This window comes from Suricata suricatta, chromosome 6, assembly GCF_006229205.1.
Source record: "Suricata suricatta isolate VVHF042 chromosome 6, meerkat_22Aug2017_6uvM2_HiC, whole genome shotgun sequence".
Lineage (NCBI taxonomy): Eukaryota > Metazoa > Chordata > Mammalia > Carnivora > Herpestidae > Suricata > Suricata suricatta.
Window position 1 is genome coordinate 5,727,162 of NC_043705.1, and position 15,515 is coordinate 5,742,676.

Sequence of the window (15,515 nt, forward strand, 5' to 3'; positions counted from 1 at the left end):
ATTTGAAGCACCAAATAATTTTTTTTATTTTGATGTAATTTGTGTCATCTATTTTTTTTTGCTTACACTTTTAATGTCATATCTAAGAAATAAATGCCTCACTCAGAGTAAAGGCTGCCCCTATATTTGTATCTAAGATGTTTACAGTTTTTTTTAATAGTTTATTGTCAAATTGGTTTCCAAACAACACCCAGTGCTCTTCCCCACAAGTGGCCTCCTCCAACACCACCACCTCTTTTCCCCCCTTCCCCTTCCCCTTCAACCCTCAGTTTGTTTTCAGTATTCAGTAGTCTTTCAAGGTTTGCATCCCTCTCTCTCCCCAACTCTCTTGTCCTCTTCCCCTCCCCCTGGTCCATTAGGTCTCTCCTGGTCTCCTGTTAGACCTATGAGTGCAAACATGTGGTTTCTGTCCTCTGCCTGACTTATTCCGCTTAGCATGACACCCTCGAGGTCCAAGATGTTTACAGTTTTAATTCTCATATTTACATTTATGATCTTATTTAATTTTTGTATACTTATTTTTTTTTATTGTTTGGCACTCTTGTCACCTGGCCTTAAATCCAAGTCTTTGTTTCTGGACTCTCACTTCTAGTCTTCTATTCAATGTTTCTACCCTCATGCGAGGACAACACTCTCTTGACCACCATAGCTTTGTAGTAAATTTTGAGAATGTGAGTATTCTGACTTTGTCCTAATTCAAAAAATGTTTTGGTTCTTATCAATCACTAGTGTATTATAAAAGTTTTATATGTAGATTATCCCTGACTACAATGAAAAAGAAAACAAGTTAAAGTCTGATAAGGATTGCATAGAATCTATGGATCAATTTGGCAAGTATGGCCATCATGACATTCTTAAGTTCTCTGATCCATGAACATGAAATGTCTTTGTACTTATTTAGATTTTCAATTCCTTTAAACAAAATTCTGCAATTTTTAATGTACAAGCATTGAATTTGTTTTGTTAAATTTATTACTATTTTGTTCTTTTTGATGCTATTAGAAATGTAATTTTATTTAAAAAATTTTTTAAATGTTTATTTATTTTGGGGAGAGAGAGAGAGAGAGAGCGAGCAGGAGAGGGGCAGTGAGAGAGAGAGAGACAGAATCTGAAGTAGGGCCCAGGCTCTGAGCTGTCAGTGCAAAGCCAGACAGGGGCTTGAACCCACGAGCCATGAGATCATGACCTGAGCCGAAGTTGGATGTTTAGCCAACTGAGCCACCCAGGGGCCCCAAATGTAATTATTTTCTTAATTTATTTTTTATTAATAATATTTAACATAGGTATTTTACATATCTTGATCTTTTATCCTGAAATCCTGTTAGAATGATTTATTAGTTTTAATATTTTTTGATAGATTACTTAGAATTTCTATGTACAAGTTTATGCCATATGCAAAGAGAAGCAGTTTTACTTCTTCCATTAGAATCAGGATACTTTTAATTTCTTCTTGCCTAATTGACTTGTCTAGGATCTCTACCACAATTTTAAGTAGAAGTGTCAGGATAAGTATTCTTGACTTGTTCCTGATATGAAATGAAAAGCATTCATTTCTTACATTTTGTGGCTGTGGGTTTTTTGTAGATACACTTTGCCAGATCGAAGAAGTTACCCTCTATTTCTAGTTTGTTGACCATTTTTAACATGAAAGAATATTAGATCTCATCAGATGCTTTTGCTGAATCTTTTGAGATAATCATTTTTGTGTGTGTGCTTCATTCTATTAATACGGTATGTTACTTTGCTATTTAACTGTTAAACCAACTTTGCATTCCTGTGATAAATCCCACTTGGTCATAGTCTGAAATCCTTTTTATGTATTTCTGGATTTGGTTTTCTAGTACTTTTTTCTTGGTTTGCTAAGTATTTTTAAAAAGTCAATTTAGTAACAAGTGCCAGGTATCTTGCTAGATGATAGGAGGAAATTGTAATCAAAATCATACAGAGTCCCTTCCTTCATGACCTCCTACTTCAGCTAGGGAGACAGACTTTATTCAAATGGTCACAAATTATTACTAGTACCTAATGAAAACAGACATGTGAACAGAGGAATCATGGCTCTATGCGAGTCGATCACAATGGAAAAGACCTGAACTGAAATATGGTTTGGTCTTTAATTTGAAGGATATTTAGTTACTAACTAGGAAATAAAGGAGAGGGAAGCATTCTAGAAAGAAGAATAGCCTATTTGAGAAAGTGGGGAGTAGGTGTGGGGGACTCCACAAAGACAGTCATTTCTGGAGAGGTCCGGAGAGAGGCTCCTGACCTAGACACAACCTACAGTATCCAGGTCTTTCTAGGCCATGTTAATATTTTGCAATTTTACTCCAAGAGCAATAAGAAACCATTGACAAGTTCTAAGCAAGTGAAGTGACATTCTTAGATTTTCAACTTTAAAAGACAGCTTGGACTGCTTTATGGACAACGGCATGAACGAAGGACATGATTGTCAGGAAATTATTCGGGATGTCGATGACAGTCTTGTAGCTGACAGATGGTGGCTGGTATGCCCTGGCCGGTGGCAGAAGAGGTCTAGGTAAAAGGAACTATGAAATAAAGAGGAATTTTTACCTCTGGATTTTTCAAATGACTACAAATTAAGAAATCGTATAATTCAAATTCTTCACATTTTATTCATTATGTTATTGTAGAACTCATAATTTTCACAAAATATTTGTACCCAAATTATTGAGATTTTAGAGACTATTCCTGTGGAGATAACATAAATTATTAACAGGAAAGACATGGGGTGCCTGGGTGGCTCAGTTGGTTAGCTAACTGACTCTTGATTTTGGCTCAGATCATAATCTCATGGTTTGTGAGTTCAAGCCCTGCTGACAATGCAGAGCCTGCTTGGGATTCTCTGTCTCCTCTCTCTCTATCCCTCTCCTGCTCTCTCACTATCTCTCTCTCTCAAAATAAATAAATAACATTAAAAAAACAGGACATCTAGAAACACTTAAGAATCTATATAGACAATTTACAGCATAAGAACATCTAAACCAAGCTTGAATATCAAAGTTCAAATAGTCTGATCATGTAAATAGAGCATGTAAAATATCTTCGAAGTTCATTTGAAGGAAAAATACCCTAAAACTAAATCTAACATTTTCTAATGCACATATGTGCCAGTAAGATAACTAATAGGACTTTTATACCTCCTGCTTTAAAAATATTGTGTTTTAGATTTTTAATGTTTAAAAATTAGTTAATAGTTTTATTATGGAAGCAAATTTTTGTTTCTGTTGTTTTGTTATGCAACATATTGCCAGTACAAATTTCAATAAGCAAGAAATTAATTTTCTTGTCACCAATTCTGGTTTCTAGTATTTTCATTTTACAGAATCACATTTGCAATGATGAAAACTCTAATTTGCACAAAAGAGCAATGGAAAATTAATTTAAAAACACATTTGGCTGCACATATGTTAGGAATAAAATTGTTGTTTTAAATGGCTTAATTAGAACGGTTTGTCATACTTAGTGGAAACTGGTATAATGGTATTATTTTACCCACTAAGTTGTGGCAGAAATCTAGAGACGGAGTATGAGAGACACTCTTTTGAAGCTTTGTTCTTTTATGCGCTTCAGAACAGCTCTATCTGTCTCATTATCTGCAAGGTACTTGTCACTACCAAACTGAGATATTCAGAAAGATGTGAGACTAGAGCATAAAGAAAGATCAGTTTGAGCAAAATAACGTCTTTTCAACACTTAGCGCATGCAAGCCCTTTTTGTCTTTGAATGCGGTATTGGGTCTGAAGAGAGTTTGATTTCTAATAGTGAATTTCTTATTCAAAGCTAAATTAATTAGCTCAATGCCTGCAGATGGACAGAAGAACAGCACTTTGCTGAACATGAAAAGGAACGCCCAGCTTAGGTCTCAGTCAGGGTCATGTTTTCCATAGCTCCTACGGGGCTTTCATGACGGCACTTGATCTGCACAAGGTACCTGTTCACACGCTAGTTTTCTATCTGCGTCTCCCTCTATTACTCTACGCGACTAAATATTCTGACCAAATGAGGCCGTTTAATCTTTCCCAACACATCCCATGTTCTGCTATTTGGTGTTAGCAGCAGCGAGCACTGTCACAGCTCAACTCCCTTGTCCAAATTCCTCCCTAACTTCGGGTAGGAGCTGCCAAACACCTGAGTCCCAGACCCTCAAGGAGGTAACCGTGCCCCTCCTCCCACTCCTATGGTGATTATCTTCTTCCTCACTTACGCCCTCACAGGCCACTTATACACTTGGCTCCCTGATGTATTCCATGAGATTATAAAGTCCCTTGAGGTCAGTTCCTTCTTATCTTCATATTTCACCTCTTTCTTTGCCTCAAATAGGTCTTGGTGCGCAGCGAAGTACTGTCAGAATGGATTGTCTTCACGGGGTTATGAACAGGCTCAGGCTCATGACGCATGTAATGACTGAGTGAGTGACTCATAGAGCCAAATCAGGGAGAGGAATTTGCTGCCCTTGGTTTTTAATAGTGCCCTAGGGATGCATTTGGAGAAAGACTTCTTCTCACAGCAAAGTTTCTTATATGTCAAAAGAAAAAGAGGGAAAAAGCCAAGGGAGTTAAGAATTTTGACCCAGAAAAACAACAACGGCACTGAAACCAGACTGAGCTAAGCCTAAGCCCTTATGAAAGCTGAGATTTTCCACCGAACACCCCTTTCACCCTTCCTGATGGAATTCTTTGTTGCAGAGCTGATTTCTGAAAACCAGTCCAACAGAGTAATTTAAAAATTGTGGATTAAAAAATATTAATTGTACATCGTGGATATTTGTTATTCTTTCCCAGAGAATCAGTATCTTAACTCGTTTCTGTGCTTCCAGAATCACCCCTCACACCTTGTGAACTCGGATGGGATTATCCGAGTGCACTTCCCACCAGAGAAGCTAACATTCTAGATATTCTCTTAGCCTCTCTTGCAGCTAGAGCTCAGGCAAAGGACCTGTGCCTTGCCAGTCACATTTCTAGAGATGGCTGACTAGAGAAACTCTCTGGCAGAAAGGAAAATTACAGCAAGATCAAATGCCAGAAGCAGCCAGTGCAGGGACGCTAATGTGGGCGTTATAGGTCAAGGGCTAACTCTGCTGAGGCGTTATATGCAGTTTTCATGGCACTGTGGGGGTACATGCTGGTCATCACAAATGCATCTCATGGAAGAGTTTGGGTAATTTTTCTAGACTACATGATTTTAAGTCTCTTGGCATTCTGGTGATTCCATCCAAAACCTTATATTCTTTTAGCACATTATTTTCCTTAACGGAGCAGATGATGTCAGTACCTGCCAGTCAACTTCCAACTGTCAGCACCTGCTCTTTGCTTGGAGGCTTGCTCTGGATACCTGAGCCCACCCCACCCTACGCATGCTGGAAAAGAGGCTGGAAATACTGGGGAATTAAAGGCCTACAGGAATAACTCTTTGTCAGTAATGGCTAGGAGTTGGTTCACAATGCCCTGCTGTCCCCTCGGGGGTAATAATCAAGGGAGATTAAGCTAGAATAGTGGCCTGTTTCATAATGCACTTTTTTTTTTTCCTTGTGGCTTAATTCCCATTTTGCTATCATTTCCCAACTCCTCTGCTCAAGTTACTGGGATCACTTCCCAAATAATCTATTTGCATATGAATCCGGTCTCAGAGTCTGCTCCTGGAACACAAATACTTCAAAAAATTCATAACTTGGTTTATGTCACCCGTAAGTCAGAAACCTGGCGACTTTCCTATGTTCTGGAATGTCGCATCACATAAAAGTGTCGAGTCACTGGATGAGTGACAGTCTAAGCTCTCACGTTTCTCTCTTTACCTTTCTGCTCCTTTCTCATTCTCATTGGAATTTTGTAAAAAAATAAAGCACGGAAAGTGAAATTCTAGAGCTCCTATATTAAATGCCATAATGAGCGCTTACTAAACAAGTGACACTAGACTACCTAATTTTTCTGAATCTCAATTTCTTCTCAGAGAAACTCTCTTATTGTAAAAAAACATAAAATAAATATTTCAAGTGTCTACACCGCAGCAGTCCCTCCAATGGGCAACATATGAATATTAGTTTCTTCTTGTTTTATCATCTGCTCCTTTCCTTGACCAACCTTGTTCTTTCTTATATAAACGATACTTGAACCAAGTCAAGAGCCCCAAGGAAATACAGCTTTGGTGCTATCATTCGATGCAGAAGGCATAGAGAACTCTCGATAGAACATTATGGAAGGTGGTAACTCGGATTGTACATCTGATGACACTTTCACTACACGTAGGGTCTGCTCAGCGTGTACTCAGCAGAGGTCGCCTTGCACAAAACACGCCCTCGGGTATAGACACGGTTCCTTCAGGAGCTTTCTTCTGTGCCCATGGCGTTTTCACACTACAGGCTGCATTCCTCCTCACAGAGTTAACACACTGATTGTACATCCTTAGTGCCCTAAATATTTCTCCAGCCACCGCCTTCCCCAGAGCTGCATGCTCTTTAAGTCCGAACAACTAATTTGACAAATGTGGTAAACTAATTGAACCCAATGACTTTTCCTAATAATACTGGCATTTTTTCCCCTTGGGTTTTATTAACTCTGAGAAACCAGGAGAACCTTAAGCGTAGAAGCAGAAAGTTTAAAGGGGATATATTTGGACAAGAAGATACTTTTCACACTGTCAAATCCTACACCATAGGTGACTGCTTATTCCGGCGAAGTATAACACTGGCTCTGGGAGTTTCTGATGATAATAAGTCTCCTATTTCTACACCCCGACTTGGACAATTAGTGACTTTTTAAACTATCCATGTACCAATTGCTTTTTAAACACCATTATGTTCAAACCTAACTTCTAGGTATTAAAAGTCAGCAAATAAAGACACCCTCCCCCACTCTAAGACCTTACATGTTAACTGTGAAATTGAAGTACATATGGATGAAGTTTTTGTAAGTTGAAGACTATATATGACTTCCTGTGCAAATGGATTTCCATGCACAAAACACTTTAATGGATTCTAGAATGTTAAGATGAATGGGCATCATAATAGTTAGAACGAAAGTATGGAGTTTGTGAAAATTGGAGAAACCCTTGAAAGAAGGGGGAGTATTTAGCTAAGGGAAGACAGAAAAAAATGAACATTCCAGATGGGAACAATTACTGTGGCAGAGACTGAAGGGAGCTCTATTAAGGCAGTGAAGTTACCCATCGGGCCAAAGCAGAGTTCTAATGTTGAGAAATCAGTGAATAACTTGAGTACGGCCACAGTTGATTAGCTGAAGAGGTATGTGCCTACAGGTTGATATTTTATGTGAGTGTGTATGGGAAATATTTTATGTGAGTGTGTATGTGAGTGTGTATAATGATTGGATATATAGATCCTTCTGGAACAACAATTGAACTCATATTTAATCGAAACACAGTTGACCTCAAAACGAAGAGCCATACATACTGAGAGTAGGTTGCAAGATTAACATGAACAGAAAGGTCCCAGGGGAAACGGATTTGAACTGTGTTAAAATCCTATTAGTAGCCAATGACCAGATTGAGGGTGGGGCTGTCAAAGACAGTGTTTAGAGTAAGAAAAGTAGAGTTTTGGGCACCTGGATGGCTCTATATGTTGAGCACTGACTTTGGCTTAGATCGTGATCTCTCAGTTTGTGGGTTTGAGCCCCGCATCTGGCTCTGTATTGACAGCTCAGAGTTTGAAACCTGCCTCAGATTGTGTCTCTGTCTCTCTCTGCATTTTCCTCTCTCTCTCTCTCCCTCTCTCTGTCTCAAAAATGAATAAGCATTAAACAATTTTAGAGAAGAATTTGGGGGCAGACAGACCAAGAACTACCCACAAAAGAGCTTGAGAGGGACTAGCAGGAGACATAGGGTGTGATCCAATAGTCAGCTGTCATGGGAGCTAGAATACCGCAGAAGGGATTGTCGTCCCTGTCATATCAATGCAGATAATTCAAGTGAGATATAGATTACAAGATATCCTTCAGATTTAATTCTTAATGAATTGTGAGCAACACCCGACAGACAGAGTCATTTCAGGAAAAAGGTATTGCGAAGCTCAATTATGATTAGAATTTTAGACAGGGACAAGGTTTCTTTTCCCCATCCCCAGGAAGTGGCTCATCTGTAGGTTTCAGTTTTCCTTAGGTGAAACCCTCTGGACCCCAACAGGTGCCAAGAGGACTTCCTTCTCAACCAGCCTAGCAACCCATATGCCTCCACTGGGCTGAGCAAGTTGACGCCTGACATCAAAGTGGGAGCGGATTTTCGGGATTGATCCTGATGTGAAGAAATCAACTCGTGGAGCAAGAGATTTCAAGGGCCAAGGGGGAGGGTGTTGCATGAACTCTGTCCCGCAGTGACAGATCTACCTCCAAGGAAAAGTACTATCTCCAAAAGAGCTGTAAGAGCCTGAGGTGGAAGGAGTAACTTTACTGTGGGTGAGGAGCCCCTCTAGAAGGAAAAGGAAAACATATAATGAAAGTGTGATGCTTGGAAGTGTTTGCTAACTGTGGCCTGGAGATCTGTGGTTCTTCCATGTTTTTAGGCTTTTACCTCCTGAGTAACTTTAAAAGTTAGACCCATCTCCATTTTGAAAGCTGGAATCAAAATTGTTTTTATGATTTTCAGTAGTTTCAAAGGATCTAACTTCCAGTTTGGATAGAACTCCTAAATGACTTTCTAAAATGTATACAAAAAGGTTATAAAAATAACCACGAAGATGTAATTACCTCATTGTTCAGTTCAAAACATATGAACCTATCCTTTTTAATATTCATACATTTCATGACTTTTCCCTTAGTGAAATCATATTTTCACTCTATTTTCCCTACAAGTTTTTATCTTAATGTATTTTTATACTTGTGTGTTTTGACTGAACACTCTATCACCTTTCTTTGCAATAAAAATATATAATTAAATATAAAGGTACATCAACATCTCCTATGAACACAGGTTTGAAATGTCTAAAATTTCTTCTGGAATTATTGTTAAGAATTATCTGCAGTAACCAATTGTCCAGGGAAACATCATAAATCATCATAAGTAACATTTTTTAAAAAAATTAAAAAGGCTTTATTGGAAATGAATCTATTGCTAAGATAGATGGGGTCTATCTATGACATTGTGACTAAAGGAGTTTCCCATTAGCACCTGGAAGCTTCTGTATTTCTGGGCAACTGAGCGGGTAAAATGTGGGATGGGGACAGATGTGAGTAACTGTCAGAGGGGAGGCAGGAAAGGAGAACAGGTGTGTGAATTCAGAGCAAGCATTTTCCCAAGAAAGAGCCTATGTGGAAATGGGGGATTTGAAAGTCAATTTGCTTAATCTATTGTTACTCAAGGCCATTTACAGTCTCTTGTTATTTACATCCAGGACACACCATCTCAAAGAGATGAAGAGCATCTCAAAGAGCATTTCAAAGAGTGAAGTTCTCCTGAAAAGACAGTTTTCATTCACATCTTACTCTCCCCATTTAGGAAAAAGTCTTTGTCATATTTGATATAGAATCTTAGGCATAGGAACTAATATGTCTATAATCTCTTATATTCAGAGAGCCATTCTAGGATTGTTTATAATGTAAGGAAAAGAGCAGTGGGAGTCTATTCCTCCTCATTATAGCCTTTCCTTTCCTTACTCAAGTGCTAACATGACTTTTTACTAAAAGGATTCTGTTTAAAAAAATCCAGTCCAGTGCTACGGAAAGGACTTGGGTACAGGGAGGAAGGTGCTACCAGTGTTTATCATGACGATGCTGTTGTACGAATACGGGAGCCTCTGGATGCAAAGCAGGGGTAGGAGTGAAGGTAGGGACAGGCGCAGGGGTGGGCTGTGAGTGCAAACAAAAATCAGGTTTTTAGTATCGGGGCTCCGGGGTGCTCAGTTGGTTAAGTGTCTGACTCTGGCTCAGGTCACGATCTAACGGTCCAGTACGTGTGTTCAAGCCCCGCGTCAGGCTCTGCGCTGACAGCTCAGAGCCTGGAGCCCGCTGCAGATTCTGTGTCTCCCTCTCTCCGTTCCTCCCCTGCTTATGCTCTGTTTCTCTGTCTCTCTCCCTCTCTCAAAACTGAATAAACATTTAAAAAGTTAGAAGGTTTTTAGTAAAATATAAACAAGTTTTCAAGGAAAGCTCATGAACTTAAGCTTTAAACCCCTCGCTGTAAAAATGGCTAAAGAAATATTTCTCCCTTTAAAGTGAAAAGCATGCAAAATATTGAGGAACTGTAGATTAGAGATAGCCATTGCCATCTGAGAATTTTATCAAGGAGCAGAAAACAAATCATCGCAGGTTTGGGGAATAACATTCAGGGTGGGACTGCACTGACCCAACCTACGTAGAACTGATTTTACACAAATGATGTTAATGTTCAGATGACTACATTGCACACTGTTTCAATGGCCTGATGATGAAAACATACGTCTGCTGTTCTTTCGGGCGGAGGAGCCACATAATAAATGCAAGCTGGTGTGGCTGACATTAACAGAAATGCATCCCACACTAGTCAAAGAAAAACAACAACAACAACAACAACAACAAAACCCCAGAAACGAAGGCATTGAGCAAGGTATGAATCATATCCTGTTCTCGTAGAACTTGGTGGTTTTATTTGATTTACACAATATGGTTATGGGAATCAGGCACTGGAAGTTTGTATAAATGTTTTTTTGCCTCAACAGTACAGAACCAAAAAGGACAAACAGCTTCAAACACAGGAAATTGCTACATCTTCAGGGGAAAACCCTGGCATTTACTTACATTTGTGTTCTAAATGTCAAATTCAACACAAGACAAAGATAAGGTGTATTTCGGGTCTAATACGTGAGATCCACTCTTAGCACAGTGCCCACTTGCTCAGGGCACTCTCGTGTTTAATGACTACATCAACACCTGTTTAATGAATAATAAATGGTCAGTATCCTGCCCCCCCCCAAACAACCTCCGTAAACTACACATTAGGAAAAAGTACATCAGACTCTGACATCTGTGAAAACCTGCCGTGACTGTATTAGTTCTCAGAAATAGACATTAAAATTTTTTTAAACATTTAAAGGATGTGAATTAAAAATGTGTTGTATTGTCTTAGTTCTTCCACCATGATCTCACATATTCTATTTTTTTAGAGAGAGAAAGAGAGAGAGGGAAGAGCAGAGAGAGAGAGAGAGAGAGGGAATCCCAAGCAGGCACTGTGCCTGAGGTGGAGAGCCTGAGGCAGGGCTCCATCCCCCGAACTGTGAGATCAGAAGCTGAGCCAAAATCAAGAGTCAGACGCTTAACCCACTGAGCACCCAGGCGCCCCTCAAATATTCTTAATATAATGTGTTTATGAATCGTTTCTCTCAAAAAAACACAGATTCTAAGGTAAACCTCAAGGTTTAATCTATCTATCTATTTAGAAAGAGAAAGAGATTGTAAGCTGGGGAGGGGGAGAGAGATGCGAAAGGAGGGAGAGAGGGAGAGAATCCCAAGTAGGCTCCTCACTTACTGAGCCCTGACCCCAGGCTGGATCCCGGGACCCTGGGGTCATGACAAGTTAAGAGAAAGGACTGAGATCTACCGCAAGCAAGGCCACCCCAGTGGAGCAGTTTCCTTTTGTTGCTTTAATGTGATGTTTGTTCTTTTGCTTCTTAAGGCGGAGGGGGGCAGCCGAAGAAGTTGAACACCCTACATAAAGCCCATCTACTGCAAAGCTGTGATAATCCACAGATGAGCAAGCCAATAGACTCTTAGGTGGATTTTGTTTTTTCCCTGAGCTGAAGAGAAGTGCAAACTGAAACTAAATTGATCTGGCTTCCCATACATCATACACATCTGATAGGATTATGATTAAAGATGTATCAGACGGGCAGAGCAAAGGTATTCATCATATCATTCTGACCTCATTTTTTTTTCTTGGTAAAAAGATGACATGAGAGAGGGAAAAGTTTTTTCTCCCTTAGTAAATTATTAGCTGCGGAAATTATTCATACAAATGTTAAGAGGCTTAGATCAGGAATAATTTCAGTGGGCAAACTGGCCTTCTGGTGTCTGTCACTCATTCTGCAAAATTGAGGGGAAGGGCTGACCCTGACATCTGCGCTATGGGTCTAGCGTCTTTAACAGGGGCTCACTGAGAACTGCATTCTGGTGTTATGTAACACCAGGCGGGTCCGGGGTCCGCTCCCATTAGCATTTCAAAGCCCCCCACTTGCACTCAGAGAAGATGAGTGTTCAGGGCTTAACAAATCGAGTGCTTTGCTCTATGATTTTAGAGATAAATGGCTCATACAAATGCTGTTCCAAAATAATATGCTGCCTCTGCCAAGTTCGTGGTAGTGCTACCTATTTATTCAATTCCACTTTTTAAATTTTGCTAATTTATTGCTTCAGTTAATTACACAATATTCCTTATCTGTATCCATCTGCAAAACTCCCCGTGTGAACATTCCATATGTACATAAATGCCAAGTCATTTAAGTAGATCTTTGAAGATAGTAAAAGTTCCATTTTAGTTACCCTTTTTTTCCCTCCCTAATTCTAGCATCAAGTATTCACCCAAATAATGACCGCATGTTGCCCAGTTACTTGGAAATAGGACCGTGCACCTTCTGGCTGATTTCTAGTCTGTGATCACTGATGGGAAGGCTTCTACTGCCCCTTTATCTCCCTCCTGGGACATCCAAATCTGGCTACAAGTAAATTATACTGTCTATTTGATATGTGTGTGTGTGTGTGTGTGTGTGTGTGTGTGTGTGTGTGTGTGTGTAAGTGCACACTTATGCATATATATTGTTATCAACTTGCTAAATATCTTATTGGTCTAATTAGAATGCTTTATGAATAACAAACAAAACTACAGAGGTTTTAAATTACTAACACAGGCTAGTATTTTAGTACCTACATGGTGAATCGTAACTCAAAACTCACATTTTAGTCTGGCTTCAAAATTATTAGGTTTTATGGGCATTCTGTAAGTGCAGGCTTCAAAAACAACCATTTAAAAGTGAGGAAAACATCTGCCTTCTGTTCCCTCTTTCTCCTGTGTCATCTGAGTGATGGGAGGGCCCTGGTTTGCTTAGGTTTGTAATGAACATCTTTACAAAAATCCCCCTGTGGTTGCCTTGACCTTTCCAAATGTAATATTCTTGGGATTAACATTTTCCTACGTTAAAAACATGCTGCAAAATTAAATATGTCTGCTGCACCGTAGAGATTGGAGTTCAGTTCTCATTTTTATACATGCACATTTTTACACTGGGATTTCAGATGTGCTAAAATAGTACTATTAATGCTTAGGATGGATTAAATAATATTAGAAAGGACTTGGGTATGGGAAGGAGAATTCTAAGTGGAAGATAGAATCAAATTCAATGGGCATCTACTTAACTTACCAAAGAGATAAAATAAGAACAGGAAAAACAAAGGTGGATGAATTTCCATCAAGAACAACATTAAGATTTTATATATATACACACACATGTACATATGTATGTATATATATATATATGTATATATATATATACGTTATGGTGTAGGTTACCTATAAAATACAGGACTTATTAAAGCATATAAACAGATTTAATGACTACTGAATCAATAGATCAATTCATTAGATAGTTTTTAAATGTTTATTTTTGAAAGAGAGAGAGAGAGAGAGAATCTTATGCAGGCTCCGTGCTCAGTACAGACCCTGATGCAGGGCTCAATCCCAAGACCTTACCTTCTTCTCATTTTAAGATAAAATCAACGGGGGGTGCATGAGTGGCTCAGTGGGTTAAGTGCCCGACTCTTGATCTCGGCTCAGGTTATGATCTCATGGTTCATGGGACTGAGCCCTAGTCAGGCTCCGCGCTGACAGCCTGGCACCTGCTTAGGATTCTCTCTCCCTCTCTCTCTGCACCTCCACTTCTTGTGCTCACTCCCTCTCTCTCTCTTTCTCTCAAAATAAATAAGGCATTTAAAAATAAGTAAATAAATAGAATTTAATGAAAATGCTCAACAGCATGTGGTCAAATATAACCTGAACTGATGGTAAAAAGAAGACATGATGTGGAATTGTCTTGGCAACTCAGTGGCTGGAGTCAATTGCTGATTGGATAAGCAAGCACATGCACCAGGTACAGAGCCAGCTGCGCTGTAAGACCTCTAACACTTTCTTTTCATCCCTAAAACAGACCAGGCACAGAATCACACAATATACCTAAAGCAGCTTTTCAGGAAGCAACTTTTCAGTCTATCTGATACCACTGCTTTCAAAACTCAATTTGTGTGGGGGTGCCTGGGTGGCTCAGTCGGTTAAGCGCTCAGCTTTGGCTCAGGTCATGATCTCATGGTTCGTGAGTTCAAGCCCTGTGTCGGGCTCTATGCTGACAGCTCAGATCCTGGAGCCTGTTTCAGATTCTGTGTCTCCCTCTCTCTCTGACCCTCCCCTGCTCGCACTGTCTCATTCCGTCTCTCAAAAATAAATTTTAAAAAAATTAAAAAAAATCAATTTGTGATCTCAGATCACAAAGAGAAATGATGAAAAGCCTTCGCTTTGTGAAAAGTTACCTAAACCCACCGTTTATGCAACTCAGTAAAGTCACTTAAACCAAAACAAATTCAACAAACTGAACAGTTAAAGCCAAAGCGTATTGTACTTTGACATGTATATTTCAGAGTAAGGACACCTCATCTGGAACCTGTTCTGCCATCTTTTCCCCTAACAGTATTCTTCAGTTTTTGCTCTCCACTCCAATTAAAAAAAAAAAAAAAAAAGAGTTGAGTCTAAGTATCTACCATTGGTTTCACTGTAGGAAAAAAAAACTTATTATGAATGCAAATGTTTACATTTAAACAAATATGTCCACTAACTTACGTTATTTTAGAAATCTTCCAAATATGAATTTTTTTCTATCTATGCAATAAAAGTTATTTCTAAGGAATGATTTCATGTTTACTTATTTGGATGGAAAGAGAGCACAGGCTGGGGGAGGGAGGGGGAGACCGGAGGAGAAAGAGAAGCCTAAGCAGGGCGTGTGCTGTCAGCGCAGAGCCCCACAAGGGGCTCTGTCTCTCCACTGTGAGATCATGACCTGAGCTGAAATCAAGTCTGATGCTTAACTGACCGAGCCACCCAGGGGCCCCTTTAAAGCACTTCTAAAAAGACATAAAAATGCAAGAAAAAGAAAACCCACCCCCAAACCATATCATTTTCTTTACAATGGCAATCGATGGACACTTTCTTTAATCAACTCACTACACAGTTTTCTGGTTACAAGTTCCTGCTTATAGGCTCTGCTACCTCTACGTTCTGCTCTGAAATCGATGCAGTAAAAACGAAACCAAACCAAACAAACAAAAAACAGAAAAATAGCTTTTATTTTTAATGAAATTATGGATGATCTTCTGCCAAATATAATGAAATACTGGGCTGACGGAGGGAAGATTCTAGGGACTTAACCACATCAGATGTCAAACAGGATACAGCAGACTCCCGACTTCGGCGGCATGCCCTAAAAAGTGGGAATGGATGGAAATCAGAGGTACTGAAGAGAAAGAGGGCCGACGGGCACA

At 39.4% G+C, this 15,515-nt stretch overlaps 1 long non-coding RNA gene across 7 annotated transcripts in view; it reads left to right on the forward strand.

Moving 5' to 3' along the window:
- Positions 1-7,043: 7,043 nt before the first annotated feature.
- LOC115294395 overlaps positions 7,044-15,515 on the forward strand; it is a 52,769-nt gene continuing 44,297 nt past the window's right edge. For 3 of the 7 annotated variants that reach the window (XR_003909861.1, XR_003909862.1, XR_003909860.1), the window contains exons 1-3: positions 7,044-7,258; positions 11,614-11,837; positions 12,502-12,655. This is a non-coding gene — a long non-coding RNA (uncharacterized LOC115294395). Of the gene's footprint in view, positions 7,259-8,154; positions 8,387-10,354; positions 10,549-11,613; positions 11,838-12,501; positions 12,678-15,515 lie in introns of those variants that run through there. The other 4 variants (XR_003909863.1, XR_003909864.1, XR_003909865.1 and 1 more) reach the window with 4 other exon arrangements.